The 18493-nt window shown below is 44.0% G+C and overlaps 1 non-coding gene across 1 annotated transcript; it reads right to left on the bottom strand.

The window, feature by feature from the left end:
* Positions 1-245: 245 nt before the first annotated feature.
* Positions 246-318, bottom strand: TRNAG-CCC (transfer RNA glycine (anticodon CCC)). Its single transcript has one exon. It is a non-coding gene; the product is annotated as a tRNA-Gly (tRNA).
* Between the last annotated feature and the right edge of the window lie 18175 nt (positions 319-18493).

The raw sequence follows: 18493 nt of genomic DNA, 5'->3' as shown, positions 1-18493 counted from the left end.
TGTTGTGTGTTAGTTGCTCAGTCATGTCCAACTCTTTGCGACCCCAGGCTCCTTTGTCAATGCCATTTCCCAGGCAAGAATACTGGATTAGGTCGCCATTTCCTCCTCCAGGGGATCTTCCTGACTCAGGAATCACAGCCGGGTCTCCTGCATTGCAGGTGGATTCTTTACCGTCCGAGCCACAAGGGAACGCTGAGTCTCAGTTTCAGAATTCTGGATCTTTCGTTGCAGTGTGTAGGATCTAGTTCCCTGACCAGAGATCGAACCCAGGCCCTCTGCATTGGGAGTGCAGAGTCTTAGCCACTGGACCACCAGGGAAAGTGAAAGTATTAGTCGCTCAGTCATGTCCAACTCTTTGTGACCCCATGGACTACAGCCCAGCAGGCTCCTGTCCATGGAATTCTCCAGGCAAGAATCCTGGAGAGTGTAACCATTCTCTTCTCTAGAGGATCTTCCCGACCCAGGGATTGATCCAGAGTCTCCTGCACAGCAGGCAGTTTCTTTACTGTCTGAGCCACCAGGGAAGTGCCCTGCAATCTACCTTAAAATCCTTCAGCACAATCTATCTGTAACATGTGAATTACAGGCAACCAGTTCAGCTAAGTTAGAAACACAAAAATTCCAGAGATAGTTAGAACCTACACTCAAAAGACTCATCAGAGACACTGCTTTGGGAAGGATGCTCCATGTCCTCCTTTACCTGCTACAAGTAATAAACCCTCCCTCCTCCCAGTCTTTGGCTTGGCTGTGTCTTTTAGCTCAACACCCACCAAGAGTTGAATCCAGTATTGGGGTAATGGTTTTTTAAAAAATTTGATTGGAGTATGGCTGATTTACACTGTTGGGTTAGTTTCAGGTGTACACCTAAGTGAATCAGTTATTCATACACAGATATCCACTCTATTTTTTAGATACTTTTCCCATTGCAAAGTATTGAGTCGAATTCCCTGTGTTAAACAGTAGGTCGTTATTATTTATTTTATATGTAGTAGTGTGTATATGTCAGTTCTAATCTCCCAATAATAACATAGTGTTATTACTCATTACTGTGAAAGACCAATGTAGGTATGATTTTTTTTTGCCTTCAAATTAATGCAATTAAATAAAATTAATTCACTTCAAAAAATAATAAAAGACTCATCAAAAGCTCACACTGGCTCTCTTTATCTCCAGTCAACACTAGATGATTTGTTAACTAGTATGTCATTGATGAAATGATGGAATTGCCAAGGACATTGTCCAGGAGCTGAACTATAGTCTTTCCTACCTAAGTATAAATAGGGGGTATTAATCTAATGAGCCTCCCATATGTAATTTTAATTCTCCAGTAGCCACCATTATAAAAAGTAAAAAGAGGACTTCCCTGGTGGTCCAGTGGGTAAAGATCCACCTGCCAATGCAGGGAACACAGGTTTGGTCCCCAGTCCAGGAGGATTCCGCGTGCTGTGGGGCAACTAAAGCCCACGTTCGAAAACTACTAAGCCTGGGCACCTAGAGCCTATGCTCCACAACAAGAGAAGCCTGCACACTTCTTGCAACTAGAGAGTAACCCCCATTGGCTACAACTAGAGAAAGCCCACCTGCAGTAATGAAGAACCAGCACAGTCAAAAACAAATTAATCAATTTAATTAAAAAATTTTTTAAAGAAATGGTGGGATTAATTTGACTAATCAGTCAGCTCAGTCACTCATTCGTGTGTGACTCTTTGACTGATACATTTTATTTAATCCAGTATATCCAGTACATATCCAGTATATCCAAAATATTGTCATTTCAGCAGGTAATTTATGTGAAAATTTATGAGATATTTTGTACTAAGTCATGGTAATTCAGTGCATATTTTACATATCATTAGCCACACTAGCACTGTGCTAGGAGCTTTATATCTCTAATCCTTAAGACAAGATAGGGTATCTTTTAATCCATTTTACAGATGAGCAAACTGAGGCTTGGAGGGATTCAGTAGCTTTCTCAGGTGATATAAATGTGTCAGTGGCAGCCCGGTCAGCCAGTGACAGCCAGGTGTAGTGGATAATATAGACAGATCCCCCCTTCATGGCAGGTAAATCCCCCACTGGTGATGCAGGGGTGCAAAGGCACAGCCCTCTTGCCTCGATTTGGGACCAGAGTTTTCAGGTAGGATGGGCCTCAGTTGCAGGAGATGGACTTGCCATCTCCCTGTGCCCAGTCCTGCCCTCCTCACTGCCTTGGGCATATCTCCCCAGAGACTCCCCAGGCAACGGCTGCAGTGTTTCAAGGGAACCCAGTCTAAGTCGTGTTTTGTGTATGCGTGCTCAATCGTATCTGATTCTTTGCGACCCCATGGACCAGGCTCCTCTGTCCATGGGATTTCCCAACAAGAATCCTGGGGTGGGTTGCCATTTCCTCCTCCAGGGGATCTTCCTGACCCAGGGATCAAACCACATCTCCAGCGTCCCCTGAATTTGCAGGTGGGTTTTCTACCTCAAGCGCCACCTTCTGCAAACTGAAAGATCCCAGTTTAAGACAATAGGACACAATTCAGACTCCAAAACCTTTGCTTAGGAACTTCTCCCTCTTGAAGAGCTAAGGCTTTGCAGTCTTCCCAACACTGCATCTCCCTACCAGGGTAGGTAACAAGTACAGCAGCTGTGTCTCTTGTGGAAGGCGATTTACCCAAGAAGGGATGGCACCTGGCATTACTGACCCTTGGGTCTTTAGAAGCTTGGCAATATGAACTTATTAAAGAAATAAACCTGAGGGTAAGTTATCTGCATTTTTAGAACACACACAGAGCAACTAATAAGAATAACATGGGAGTGATTTCTCAGGAGTCCCCCATGTAATAAATTATGTCTTTAAAATACTCATTGAAAATAGCAAGAATCTTAATGAAACCTTAGTCACCCTGCACCTTTGTATCACTTTCAATCAGCCCAACCTTAGCGATTACAACAGCAAATTTCTCAAATTGTCCAGTAGGAGCCCGGGGTGACCTGGGAGTCACCGCTAACCCAGTTGCCCATCCCCAGAGCTTAGACTCACCCTAGATCCCTGCATTTGGGTGGATCATCTGGGGGCTCCCCAGGACCAGCAAAGACATTACAGTCTTTGGAGACCCCTTGAAAGTGAAAGTTACTCAGTTGTGTCTGACTCTTTGTGACCCCATGGATTGTGTAGTCCATGGAATTTTCCAGGCCAAAATACTGGAGTGGGTAGCCTTTCACTTCTCCAGGGGATCTTCCCAACTCAGGGACCAAACCCAGGTTCTCCCACATTGAAGGCAGATTCTTTACCAGCTGAACCACAAGGAAAGCCCAAGAATACTGGAGTGGGTAGCCTATCCCTCTTCCAGGAGATCTTCCCAACCTAGGAATCGGCCCAGGGTCTCCTGCATTGCAGGTGGATTCTTTACCAACTGAGCTATGAGGGAGCCTTGAAGGCCCCTTACTAGTTAATTGACAAAAACCACCCTATTCACTGAATTTGAACTTTCTATTCAGCACATCCCTATGCTGACTGTGCATTTGATTTCTGGTGTCCCTCTGGTGAAATTGTGTAAGGCTTTTTCAAAATAATCAAAGGAATTTTTGGAAACTTGCCCTGGCTGGTCCTCAACACTACACTGGGGAAGGCAAAGCAAAAGTAGACTGAAGAAAATGCCATTGCTTTATTCACCGCTGGAGCCCAGAGCCAACCCTGCAGAGCAAGAAAACTCATCTTCAAACAAATCTTTCTCCAGAAAAGAAGAAAAGCCAAGGGCCAGAGCAGACCCTCCAGGGCCCCACCAAGAAGTCCACCTAGCTTGTGGGTCGTAACACTGTGGGGATCGAGAGCGTGAAGGTGGAGACCCAGCTTATGTGTATTTAGAAGGCAGTGTGTGTCTTCAGTCATTAAGTCAAGTCCAACTCTTTGCAATCCTATGGACTACAGCACGACAGGCTCCTCTGTCCTTCACTGTCTCCTGGAGTTTGCTCAAATTCATGTCCATTGAGTGGTAGTTATGGAGCATGGGCTTAGTTGCTCTGCATTGGCAGCATGTGGAATCTTCCTGGACCAGGGATAGAACCTGTGTCTCCTGTATTGGCAGGTAGATTCCTTTTTTCTTATTTTTTAGAAGGCAGAGCTAACAGGAATTGCTGATGAATTGGATCTGGGTGTAAGAGAAAAGTTAAAGTTTGACCTTGACCTCAAGGTTGTGACCTGAGCAACTTGGGAGATGGGAGCTCCATCTTCCAAGATGGGAAAGACATGGTCCCCCAAAGACAAAGCAGCAGCAAGAACCTGGGGTGATCCAAGTAAGCAGAAGAAGGGAGAAGGGAGAGTAAGGTAAGTTAAGAGTAATACTTCTGGGACCATGTCTGATTTCTCCTTAAATACATAAATAAACACAGATACATACATGTGTATTCACTTTGTGTATTCACATCTGGCCGCCATCTCTTAGGCTTAAAAGCTGCTGCTGCTGAGTCGCTTCAGTCATGTCCGACTCTTAGCAACCCCATGGACTGCAGCCCACCAGGCTCCCGGTCCCTGGGATTCTCCAGGCAAGAACACTGGAGTGGATTGCCATTTCCTTCTCCAATGCATGAGAGTGAAAAGTGAAAGTGAAGTCGCTCAGTTGTGTCCGACTCCTAGTGACCCCATGGACTGCAGCCTACCAGGCTCCTCTGTCCATGGAATTTTCCAGGCAAGAGTGCTGGAGTGGGGTGCCATTGCTAGCATGCTACAAACCCTGTTATCCACCTAGCTTTGTTCACATTATGGTAGATCCTGGCAATCACTCTGTGAACATGCTGAGTCTGAACGTTCCTTGGCCCCAAGGGTGAAGCAAGCTGGCAGTTGAATGTGCATCTGGAACTCACAGGAGGGTCTGGGTTGAGATATAAAATTGGGAAGCAAAGGAGACCACCAGGGTTTTGACAGGTTCAGGGCTTCACAGGTAGCTCAGTGGTAAAGAACCTGCCTACCAATGCAGGAGAAGCTGGAGACCCAGTTTTGATCCCTAGGTTGGGAAGATCCCCTGGAGAAGGATATGGCAATCCACTCCAATATTCTTGCCTGGAAAATTCCATGGAATGAGGAGCCTGGCAGGCTACAGTCCATGGGGTCGCAAAGAGTCAGACACAACTGAGCACAGCACAGCATAGCCCAGAAGGGGTCTGGGGGTAGAATCCAGGGTCACACCGTTGACACAATGTTTTGGGTTTTTTTGTTTTTTTTTCCAGCTTTATTCACTTCATTTTTCTCATATAAAACTATGTGTTGGCTACACCTGGAACCTGGGTCCTCTGCATGGAGACTCTGACACATTTTGAAATATTTTGTTCTAGAAACATTCAGCCATGCATAAAAGTAGAGATAATGGTATACCAAGGCCTTCCCTCATAGCTCAGTTGGTAAAGAATCTGCCTGCAATGCAGGAGACCCCAGTTCGATACCTGGGTCAGGAAGATCCGCTGGAGAAGGGATAGGCCCTCCAGTATTCTTGGGCTTCCCTTGTGGCTCAGCTGATATAGTATCCGCCTGCAATGTGAGAGACCTGTTTTCGATCCCTGGATTGGGAAGATCCCCTGGAGAAGGGAAAGGCTACGTACTCCAGTATTCTGGCCTAGAGAATTCCATGGACTACACAGTCCATGGGGTCACAAAGAGTCAGACATGACTGAGCGCCTTTCACTTTCACTTTTCAAGCTTCCTCAAACTCATCATTCAGCTTCAGCTATTATCAATGTTTTTCCCAACTTTGTTTTAGCTCCTACCACATGTACTTTTTTTTTCTTTGGGGGATATTTAAAGTAAATCCTGTGTCATTCCACCCTCAAATGCTTCATTACATCTCTAAGTGACAAGGCCTTAAAAAAAAAAAAAAAAAGGCTGTATTAATGTCCTATTTCAGGCTTCCCTGGTGGTTCAGTGATAAAGAATCAACCTGCCAATGCAGGGGACCCAGGTTTGATTGCTAATCTGGGGAGATCTCACGTTTCTTGGAGCAAATAAGCCCGTGCACAACTACTGAGCCCATGCTCTACAGCCCACGTGCTGCGACTACTGAAGCCAGTGTGCCCTAGGCCCTGTGCTCTGCAGTAAGAGAAGCCGCTGCAGTGAGACGCCCATGCACTGCAACTAGAGAGTAGTCCCCACTCCCTACAGCTAGAGAAAGCCCATGCAGTAAGGAAGAACCAGCACAGCCAAAATCAATCAATCAATATATATATATATATATTTTAAATGTCTTATTGCCGTTTTAACAAATTACCACCAATTTTAGTGACTTAAAACTATACACACTATAATCTTATAGTTCTGGAGGTCAAGAATCCAGAATGGGTCTAAAATCAAGGTGTAGGCAGGGCCATATTCCTTCTGGAGCTTCTGGGAGTGAACCATCGTCCTTGCCTTTTCCAGCATCTAACGCCTCGTACAGTCTCTGGCTTACAGCCCTACATCACTTCAGCCTCTATATCACATTTCTCTGCTTTAGACCTTCCTGCCTCCCTTGTTTTAAAGATCCTGATAATTGCCTTCGGCCCACCCAGGTCATCCAAGGTGACCACCCCATCTCAAGGTCCTTAAATTCATCACATTACCAAAGTGCCTTTTGCCATGGAAGGTAAATACTCTTGGATCTGGATTAGGTTATGGGCGTATCTTTGGGGGGTATTATTCAGCTGCCAGAATGACCATGCCATCCTCACAATGAACAAAATTTACAATAATTCCTTAATGTCATCTATACCTGGTCCACATGTACATTTCTCTGATTTTTATCAAGTGTTTTTTACATTTAATTTGTTTGAATCTGAAGTCACATTATGGCAGGATGTCAGGTCCTTTAAGTCTCTGTTTTCCTCTGCCAACCACTCCTTCCTTCTGTTTTCCTCTTTTTTGTTTTACAACTGTGATTTGCTTTAGAAACCAGGTCATTTGTCCTATGGAGAATGTGGCTTGCTTTCTTATGGTGTATTTAACTTGTTCCTCTGTATCCTGTGGGCTTCCCTGGTAGCTCAGCTAGTAAAGAACCAGCAATATGGAAGACCTGGGTTCTATCCCTGGCTTGGGAAGATCTCCTGGAGGAGAGAATGGCTACCCACTCCAGTATTCTGGCCTGGAGAATTCCATGGACTGTGTAGTCCATGGGGTCACAAAGAGTCAGACATGACTGAATGGCTTTCTCTTGTATTTCCTGTGAAAGGACAGACCTAGATCCAGCTTTCATTTAATTTTTTTTTTTTTGGCAGTAGAGTACTTCATGTGGGATCGTAGTCCCCCACCAAGCACCAAGAAATATGGGTTAAGTGAGTTATGCATGTTAAACATATACACTAGATTTCAAAGAAAAAGTGAAAATATCTCACGGATAAGCCTTTATATTAGTTACATATTGAAATATCATTTTGAATATAGAGGGCTGAATAAAATATGGTATTAAAATTAATTTTACTTTCTTTTTTACTTTGTTTATTGTGGTTACCAAAATTTTTTGCTTATATATATGCCTTATATTTGTTTTGGATAGCACATATCCAAATATCATCTTCAAATGATGACAGTGGTTTCTTTTTTTTTTTTAATTATTTTTTAAATTTTATTTTATTTTTAAACTTTACATAATTGTATTAGTTTTGCCAAATATCAAAATGAATCTGCCACAGGTATACATGTGTTCCCCATCCTGAACTCTCTTCCTCCTCCCCCCCCATACCATCCTCTGGGTCGTCCCAGTGCACTAGCCCCAAGCATCCAGTATCGTGCATCGAACCTGGACTGGCAACTTGTTTCTTATATGATATTTTACATGTTTCAATACCATTCTCCCAAATCTTCCCACCCTCTCCCTCTCCCACAGAGTCCATAAGACTGTTCTATACATCAGTGTCTCTTTTGCTGTCTCGTACACCGGGTTATTGTTACCATCTTTCTAAATTCCATATATATGCGTTAGTATACTGTATTGGTGTTTTTCCTTCTGGCTTACTTCACTCTGTATAATAGGCTCCAGTTTCATCCACCTCATTAGAACTGATTCAAATGTATTCTTTTTAATGGCTGAGTAATACTCCATTGTGTATATGTACCATAGCTTTCTTATCCATTCATCTGCTGATGGAATGACATTGGTTTCTAATTCTGCATTTTATTTATTTTTCTTGTCTTGCTGCATTAGCTTTGTCTAGTCACTAAGTCATGTCCAATTCTTTGTGACCCCATGGACTGCAGCACACCAGGCTGGTCTGCATTAGCAAAGAGCAACCATTTCATATTAAATAAGACAGTAATGATGAGGATCCCAGTTGCTTTCCCAACTTAAAAGGATGGTTTCTCACAGACTCAAAGACTTAGAGAATGAACTTGTGGTTGCGGGGGGATGAAGCTGGGAAGGGATAGTTAGAGAGTTTGGGATCAACATGTATACACTGCTACATTTAAAACAGATAACCAACAATGACCTATGGTATAGCACAGGTCTGCTTAATATTAAGTGGCAGCCTGGATGGGAGGAGAGTCTGGGGGAGAATGGATACCTGCATGTGCATGGCTGAGGCCCTTTGCTGTTCACCTGCAACTGCCACAACATTCTAAATCAGCTATGTGCTGTTCTGTGTTTAGTCGCTCAGTCATGTCCAAGTCTTTGCGACCACATGGCTACAGCCCAGCAGGCTCCTCTGCCCATGGGGATTCTCCATGCAAGAATACTGGAGTGGGTAGCCTATACCTTCTCCAGGGGAACTTCCCAACCCAGGAATTGAACGGGAGTCTCCAGGGAAGCCCATTAATCAGTTATACTCCAATACAAAATAAAAAGCTTTTTTTTTTTTTTTTAGAGAAGGATGGTTTCTCAGATGAAAGAGTTTCCTAGTTTATGTTATGGGTTGAATTATGCTTCCCCTCCAAATTCAAATGTTCAGTTACTAACCTCCAGGACCTCAGAATGTGACTGGTTTTGAAGACAGAATCTTTATGGAGATAATTAAGCTAAAATGAAGTCACTGGCCAGGGGCAGGGGCAGGATGGGGAATAATCCAGTATAAATGGTATCCTTGTAAAAAGGGGAAACTTAAACACATAGAGGGAAGACAGTCTGAAGAGACACAGGAGAATGGCCATCTATAAGGAAAGAGGTCTGGAGCAGATTCTAGCAGAGCTCTAGGCAGGAACCGCCTGCTTATACCTTGATCTCAGATTTCTAGCCTCCAGAACTGTGAGAAAGAGTTTTTCTGTCATGAGTCCCCTTGTCTGTGGTGCTTTTAAAGGATGCTCTAAAAAACGAATTCACTCAGATTAAGGAATTTTCCTCCTGTTCCTAGTTTTGCTGAACTTTCTTAGCACTGATGACTGTTGACTTCTCTTCAATGCTTTTCCCGGCTTTTAAGATCATCATGTGGAATTTTCCCTGTAATTTGTGTATGTTTTGGATTATTCTCAGCCATTATCTTTTCAAACACTGTTCTTAGTCACTGAGTTGTATCTGACTCTTTGCAATCCTATGGACTATAGCCTGCCAGGCTCCTCTGTCCATGGGATTTCCCAAACAAGAATACTGGAGCAAGTTGCCATTTCCTTCTCCAGGGGATGGATCTTCCCAACCCAGGGATTGAACCCACATCTCCTGTGGCTCCTGCATTGGCAAACAGGTTCTTAACCTCTAGCGCCACATGGGAAGCCCATTGCCTGCTGTGGAACTCTAATGAAACCTGTGTCAGACTTTATCATTCAGTCTTCTGAGTTTCTTAATATCTCATGGTTTTTCTCCTCATCTCTCTGTGCTGCATACTAGCTAACTTTTTTCCACTCAGTCCTTCTTGTGATCAATTCTACCTTTGATTGTGTCTAATCATCTGCTTTTCATCCATTCATTCTCATTTTTAAAAGTTCTATTTGGTTCTTTTAAAAATATACCTACCTGGTCAGGCCTTCCCTGGTGGTCCAGTGGTTAATACTCCTCACTCCCAATACAGGGCATATGGGTTCTATCTCTGGTCGGGGAACTAAGATCCTGCATCAGTGCAGCAAAAAACAAACAAACAAACAAACAAAAAATATATATATATACACACCTGGTTATTCTTGGAAGTTTCTTTTGATTGTTCATTTTAAATGCTTTTTTAAAACTTCATGTACCATTATTTATTGATCTGTATCTAATTGCTCCACAGTATGAAATCTTAGGAGACCTATGTCTGCTGTTCAAGTTTCTGCTGATTCTCACTCATGATAACTTGTTTCCTTATGTGTTGGGAAATTGTATCATTAGCCTGTATTTAGTTAAACTTAGTCTGTGTAAAGCTGAGGGTAAAGTTGGGGAGGCTTTCCTGCAGGGAGGAGTGACATGAGACACAAGCAACTCATAATGGAAAAGCAGTGAATGATACATAATAAAATGCCTAGTGGTCTGGCACTGTGGCAGCAGTGTGTCCCAGGAGATGAGAAGAGAGAAGAAAACATTTGGGATGGATGTTAAAGGCAATGAAGAAATGGGTAGCTGTGCAATGAAGTCATGTGAGATCATTGTTTATCAGAAAAAAAATTATTTTCACAGTCACAGAGGAATGTTACCATGTACAATTTGGAATCCTTGCTAACCTGGCTGAACAAACAGCCAAGAAGCAGAAGTTTGGCACAGAGGATGCTGATACAAGCTCCAGAATTCCTGGGTAATACATCAAGGGGGTAGAAGAGAGATTCAAAGATTTGCCATGAAACTGCATTTGTGAAGAGATTTCCCTGGTTGTCCAGTTATTAAGAATCTGCCTCCCAATGCAGGGGACACAAGTTCCATTCCTGGTCCAGAAACGGAGATCCCGCTTGCCACAGGACAACTAAGCCTGAGCGCTGCAACTAGAAAAGCCTGATAAATGCAACTACTGAGCCTGGGAGCTCTAGAGCCCGTGTCCCACGATAAGAGAAGCCCGAGTGCAACAACAAAGACCCCGCGTAGCCAAAACCAAAAAAGAAAAAAACAGCATTTGTGCACATTTTTATCTAGATCATGTTTGGGGAGATGACATGGGGGAGATTCTGGTAGAGATTGTAGGAAAATTAAAGACCCTCCATTGATGCCCCCACTAAGGTCTGTCCAAAAGCCGCAGAGAAATCAGCACCTCTCCCGCTTGTCAGGGAGGTACTGAGCCTGGCCTGGAGCTAACTTTTTTCCTAACCTGTTCCACACGCCTTCTCTGACATTGTGTTTGGAGCCAGAGAGCTTTGTCAATTGCTGATTACAGGAGAAAAACATTATCCAAACGGCAGAGCGGTGCCAAAGCCTGCATGTCATGAATGCCTGGCTAATGCTGCTGAGTTTCTATAATAACTGGTTCATCCTCTAGGTCCAGGAAGCTGGGGAGAGATGTAGCTGGCCTGCTAATCCATGTAGCTGCCAGAGCCCAGAGGGATCCTGCTGGGGCCACAGGAAGATAGAGGGGTCTCCTGCAATCCCCACAGCCAGTCCCCACTGGAAAGGGGATCTGAAAGCTTTTGAAGACTGGGCCCACTTCTTCTTCAGATTCTCACAAGTACAGGGGGATTCCTGAAGGTCACCAGCAAATCTCAGCACTGGCAGATAAGGATGAGGAGAGGAACCTGAGTCTCAGAGAGTGGGTCTGAGGAAAATGCAATTCACCATCCCCTACAGAGAAGCACCTCATCCATTCAGCGAAAACTTATTAAGCACCTGCTTTGGGTTGGACATGGGAACATGGCAGTGATTCAAAGTCCCAGCCTGGCCTTCCCAGGCTGATGTGGGAGATGGCCTTGTGAGCAGGGGGTATTAGGATGTACAATATACAGGTGCTAGGAGCCCAGAGGAGGGAGCATGTGGTCCACAGTCTGGGGGATTAGGAGCAGCATGGAGATGAAGGAAGAGCTAGTTGGTTTACAGCCCCATTTAAAGCATCATAAGGGAACTTTGGTGAGCTGTCATTTTCATCAGTCTGGCAAAGAGGGTCGGTGCCCCAGGTGGAAGGAGCCCCACAAACAGAAACACTGTTGTTGCAGACTTTCCCACACATCCCCTGACCCTATCAAATGGCATGGGTGATGACCAGAGCACAGACATCAAGCTTCCTTATCCTCGTGTCTCAGGCTCCCTGGCCCTGCACTCAGGATTCTACCTCTCTAGGTACTGTGTTTCTGGGTTGTACAAAGTAAAGTCATCTCACTCCACACCTGGCCAACAGTGCTTTCCAGAAAGCTAGAGACTTTTTAAAAATCAAAGTATATTTGGTTTACAATTTTGGGTTCATTTCTGCTGTACAACAAAGAGATTGGGTTATACATATACATACATTCCTTTTAATATTCTTTTCCATTATGGATTATCAGGGGATATTGAATATAGTTCCCCGGGTTATATAGTAGGACTTTGTTGTTTATCCATCATGTATATACTAGTTTGTATCTGCTAAACCCAAACTCCCACTGCACCCCCCCACCCATTCCCCCTCCCCCTTGGCAACCACAAGTCTGTTCTCTATAATGACATATTTATTGACATCATTAATTCATTGACTTTTCAAGGACCTTTATTCTTTCTAGCCCATGCTTGGATTTAGGGAATGGAAAGTATCTTCACTGACATTCAGCTGGGAACCAGACCCCTCTGTCTGCATTAAGGTGACTTCACTCTTTCCCTGTCTTTGCCTTTGTGCTCTCCAGAGTCTTCTGTCCAGGAAAATGGTTTGATCATTACAAGGAATTGCTGAAACACCCATCAACTCTTCAGTGGAAAGTGCCAATGGACAGTTTGACTCCTAAGATTCTTTGAATCCCTTGAATTCTTGGCTTATTTTAAAATCCTCATCTTATTGCTCCCCCAATCCTGGAAAGTTGTGTCATGATTCTTACCCAGTCCCAGTCAAGTCTCCTCATTGAATGATTTGCCTGAAGCCACACTTCCAACTCGATAAATTCTGACCTTACCTTGCCCCTTCAGAGGCCCTGGGGAAACTTTGCAAAGTGAGATTCCTCCTTACCTGGTAAGTGATAAACTTAACTTGCTCCTCCCAACAGACTGTGTTGGTGATATTTGCGGAGCCAGTTTTCAACCGTTGGTTTTTGTGACAACCTTCTGAGTTAGAGGGGATTAACAGGTGGTGCTAATGGTAAAGAACCCACCTGCCAATGCAGGAGACGTAAGAGATGCAGATTTGACTCCTAGGTCAGATCCCCTGGAGGTGGGCCTGGTATTTATCTGGGGGCTTTCCTGGTGGCTCAGCTGGTAAAGAATCAGTCTGCAATGTGGGAGACCTGGGTTCGATCCCTGGGTTGGGAAGATCCCCTGGAGAAGGGAATGGCTACCCGCTCCAGCATTCTGGCCTGGAGAATTCCATGGACTATATAGTCCATGGGGTCACAAACAGTCAGACACATGGAGTGACTTTCACTTTCACTTTCTGAGTTAGACGGGACAAGTGTTTCTCTCCCCATTTAACAGATAGGGAAGCTGAGGTATTGAAGATCAGAAAGTGTGTCCCAAGTAGGGGCAGCTCCAGAGCCCCAGTCTCAGGAGTTCATCTCCTGACAACAAGCATCAGCTAGTTCTCAGAAGGACAGTCATCACCAAGCCAAGGATGGTTCAAAGGTGCCCGAACCCAGATGACCATGGGCCTCGGTTAGGAAAGGCTAGGGCAGAACTCTGTAGAAACCAGACATACAGTAAAGATGGGTAGAAAACTCACTCAGGGGGTTCTGCCAGCGTGCAGGTGACCAGAACTAGGTGATAAGACTGAGAATGGGAGGGACTGCCATCGTGAGAAATCAAAGGACAAACACTTGGACCCAAGTACAAGAATGTTCAATGTTCATCCAAGCTCTGTTACTAACATCAAAAGGAGGCACCCCAGAATCCCCAGGGAGTCCAGTGGTTGAGGCTCTGTGTTTTCACTGCCTAGGGTGCTGGTTCAAATCATGGTTGGGGAAGTAAGATCCCTTAAAGCCTCTCGATGTGTTGTTGTTCAATTGCTGTGTCGTGTCCAACTCTTTGTGACACTTAGGGACTGCAGCATGCCAGGCTTCCCTGTTCTTCACTAACTCTCGGAGTTTGCTAAAACTCATGTCCATTGAGTCGGTGATGCCATCCAACCATCTCATTCTCTTCTCCTGCCCTCAATCTTTGCATCAGGTGCCCAAAGTATTGAAGCTTCAGCTTCAGCATCAGTCCTTCTTATGAATACTCAGGGTTGATTTCCTTTAGGATTGACTGGTTTGACTTCTTGCAGTATAAGGGACTCTCAAGAGTCTTCTCCAGCATCACAGTTTGAAAGCATTAATTCTTCAGTGCTCAGCCTTCTTTAAGGTCCAACTCTTACATCCATACATGACTATTGGAAAAACTGTAGCTTTGACTATATGCACCTTTATCAGCAAAGTGATGTCTCTATTTTTTAATACACTGTCTAGGTTTGTCATAGCTTTTCTTCCAAGGAGCAAGCATCTTTTAATTTCATGGCTGCAGTCACCATCCATAGTGAGTCACTCATTGTGGCCAAAATAAAATAAAATGAGGAGACATCCAAATGATTCATCATCAGTAGACCGGAAACACAAAGTTGGATTATTTCTACAATAGGGCCCCATTGTGTTGTAAAAATGAATGGGTTAGAACCACGCTCAATAATCTCAGGAGGCCAGAGGTGAGGGGCAGGAAGTGGGTGACAGAGTGAGAGGAAAACAGAGTGTGATTCCATTTCTATGAAGTTCAAAGACATGTAAATGATACAGTCTATTATGTAGGGATACAAGCAAGTGAAATAAAGCTTTGAAGAAGGGCATAGTGTGTTAATCACTCAGTCATGTCTGACTCTTTGCAACCCCACCAACTGTAGCCTGCCAGGCTCCTCTTCTGTCCATGGAATTCTCCAGGCAAGAAAGGCAAGGGAACTAGAAACACAGCTCAGAACCATGGGGTTCTCCCCAGGAGGGCGAGGCGTGGATGGAATCAGAGAACCAGGGGTCTTTAAAGAGAGCCCCTCATTCTTTTTCTCCAGGAGGTGGTCGTCCTGGTGTTCCGTGTATCTCAGTCACCCATAACTGAACTTAGTTCTTTAATTTTTATTTTATATTGGAGTATAGTTGATTAACAATGCTGTGTTAGTTTCAGGTGTACAGCAGAGTGATTCAGTTATGTATATACGTGTGTTTATTCTTTTTCAAATCATTTTCCCATTTAGGTGATTACAGAGTACTGAGCAGAGTTTCCTGTGCTCTATTTGTTGGTTATCTATAAATATTTAAATACAGCCGTGAATGCATGTCAATCCCATTCTCCCAATCTATCTTTCTCCCCACCTCCCACATACACTTCTCTCCTGGTAACCATAAGTTCATTCTATAAGTCTGTGAGTCTGTTTCTGTATTATTAATAAGTTCATTTCTATCATCTTCTTAAGATTCTGCATATAACTGATATTGTATGTTTGTTGCTCTCTGCCTGACTTACTTCATTCAGTTGGTAATCTCCAGGTCCATGCATGTTGCTGCAAATAGCACTATTTCACTCTTTTTAATGGCTGAAGAGTATTTCACTGTTTATATGTACCAAATTTTCTCTATCCATTTGTCTGTTGCTGGACACTTAGGTTGCTTCCTTGTCTTGTCTGTTGTAAACAGACCTGCAATGAACATTGGGATGCATGTCTTTTCAAACCATGTTTGTCTCCAGATATATGCTCAAGAGTAGGATTGCTGGGTCATATGTTAGCTCTATTTTTAGTCTCTTAAGGACCTCCAGACAATTCTCCATAGTGGCTGCACCAATTTACATTCCCACAAACAGTGTAGGGAGAGTTCCTTTCTCTCCACACCCTCTCCAGCATTTATTGTTTGTAGCATTATTGACCTTTAAAACATCATTTTGTGCCTAACCCCAAATTTACTCAAAATGATGAAAAACAAGAGATGTGAGCTATGCCTCTGTATCTGCCAACACCTTTCTCCTGCTCTTTCTTTTCAGGCCCCACCTCTGTCTACTTATCTGGGACATGATCAGACACGGTGGTTTTCAGGTATGTGCCTCCTGCGCCCTGGATCAACTCCCAATGGACTGTTTTAATTTTTAATCATTTCTAATCCAATAATTTCATTTTAGGTATATTTTCTCTATGGGCTTCTCAGGCAGCACAGTGGTAAAGAATCTCCCTGCCAGTGCAGGAGATGCAGGAGCCTTGAGTTCAATGCCTGGGTCAGGAAGATTCCCTTGGTAAAGGAAATGGCAACCCACTCCAGTATTTTTGCCTGGAAAATCTCATGGACAGAGGAACCTGGTGGGCTATAGTCCACGGGATCGTAAAGATTTGGACACAACTTTGCAACTAAATCACAACATATTTTCTGTATTTGGTGTTAGTCTTTTTTATACCCACAGTGTTTGAAAACTGAATTAAAAAATCACTAAAATCTTCCTCAGGAAGTCTGCTGTTGCCAGTTCAGAGCCCTCAAAACACTTGGAGGGTCAGCAGGTCACAGAGGAGCTGAGGACAGTGTGAAACCCCAGGAGTACTCCCGGCCCCTGTTGGCTGCACAATAGCTGCTCCCTGAAGGAGAAAAGCCCCCCACCCTCCTCAGGGCCTTTGCTGGGGAAGGAATTCTGGGCTGAAGGCATCTAAGTGGAAATACCCGACCCAAACTTCCAACAAAAAGAAATTATTGTGGCTCAGTTGGTAAAGAATCCATCTGCAATGCAGGAGACCTGGGTTTGATCCCTGTGTTGAGAAGATCCCCTGGAGAAGGGAAAGGCTATCCACTCCAGTATTCTGGCCTGGAGAATTCCATGGACTCTATAGTCCATGGGGTCACAAAGAGTCAGACATGACTGAGCCACTTTCACTTTTCATGATTCCTTATTCAGTTCAGTTCAGTCGCTCAGTCGTGTCCGACTCTGCAACCCCATGAATCGCAGCACGCCAGGCCTCCCTGTCCATCACCAACTCCCGGAGTTCACCCAAACCCACGTCCATCGAGTCAGTGATGCCATCCAGCCATCTCATCCTCTGTCGTCCCCTTTTCCTCCTGCCCTCAATCCCTCCCAGCATCAGAGTCTTTTCACGAGTCAACTCTTCACATGAGGTGGCCAAAGTACTGGAGTTTCAGCTTTAGCATCATTCCTTCCAAAGAACACCCAGGACTGATCTCCTTTAGAATAGACTGGTTGGATCTCCTTGCAGTCCATGGATTCCTTATTAGTGCTTTATTAATATTTTAAGGACCTGCCTGGTGGTACAGTGGATAAGAATCCACCTGCCAATGCAGGGGACACTGGTTCGATCCCTGGTCTAGGAAGATTCCATATGTTACAGAAAACTAAAGACCATGCATCACAACTACTGAGCCCATGTGCCACAACTACTGAAGCCCATGAGCCTAAAGTCCATGCTGCACAACGAGAGACGCCACTGCAATGAGAAGTCCACACACCGCAACTAGAGAGGGACCTCTCACAGCAACAAACACCAAGCGCAACCAAAAATAAATAAATAAGTTATAAAAAATATTTTAATATTATGCATCATTCCACAAAAACAGACAATGGTGTTTTGTTTGGCTTTATTATCAAAATAACATCAGGAAAGTTTGGTGTGGGGGCAACTGAGGAACTGCCAACAATTCCACCTCCTAAATATTGTTTTCTAGACTTAGCTGTTTCTTGACTTCCTGCTTTTGCATTCCAGTCCCCTATAATGAAAAGGACATTTTTTGGGGTGTTAGTTCTAAAAGGTCTTGTAGGTCTTCATAGAACTGTTCAACTTTAGCTTCTTCAGCATTACTAGTCGGGGCATAGACTTGAATTACCATGATATTGAATGGTTTGCCTTGGAAATGAACAGAGATCATTCAGTGGTTTTTGAGATTGCATCCAAGTACTGCATTTCAGACTCTTTTGTTGACCATGATGGCTACTCCATTTCTTCTGAGGGATTCCTGCCCACAGTAGTAGATATAATGATCATCTGAGTTAAATTCACCCATTCCAGTCCATCTTAGTTCACTGATTCCTAGAATGTTGATGCTCACTCTTGTCATCTCCTATTTGACCACCTCCAATTTGCCTTGATTCATGGACCTAACATTCCAGGTCCCTATGCAATATTGCTCTTTACAGCATCGAATCTTGCTTCTATCACCAGTCCCATTCACAACTGGGTGTTGTTTTTGCTTTGGCTCCATCCCTTCATTCTTTCTGGAGTTATTTCTCCACTGATCGCCAGTAGCATGTTGGGCGCCTACTGACCTGGGGAGTTCATCTTTCAGTATCCTATCTTTTTGCCTTTTCATACTGTTTATGGGGTTCTCAAGGCAAGAATACTGAAGTGGTTTGCCATTCCCTTCTCCAGTGGACCATATTCTGTCAGACCTCTCCACCATGACCTGTCTGACTTGGATGGCCCCATTCGGCATGGCTTAGATTCATTGAGTTAGACAAGGCTGAGGTCCATGTGATCAGATTGGCTAGTTGTCCGTGACTTTAGTTTCAGTCTGTCTGCCCCCTGATCCCCTCTCTCAGTGCCTACCATCTTACCT

Source organism: Bos mutus, chromosome 16 (assembly GCF_027580195.1).
Source record: "Bos mutus isolate GX-2022 chromosome 16, NWIPB_WYAK_1.1, whole genome shotgun sequence".
NCBI classification, from domain to species: domain Eukaryota; kingdom Metazoa; phylum Chordata; class Mammalia; order Artiodactyla; family Bovidae; genus Bos; species Bos mutus.
The sequence above is the reverse complement of the archived record's forward strand: the minus strand, read 5'-3'. Positions and strand labels throughout refer to the sequence as shown.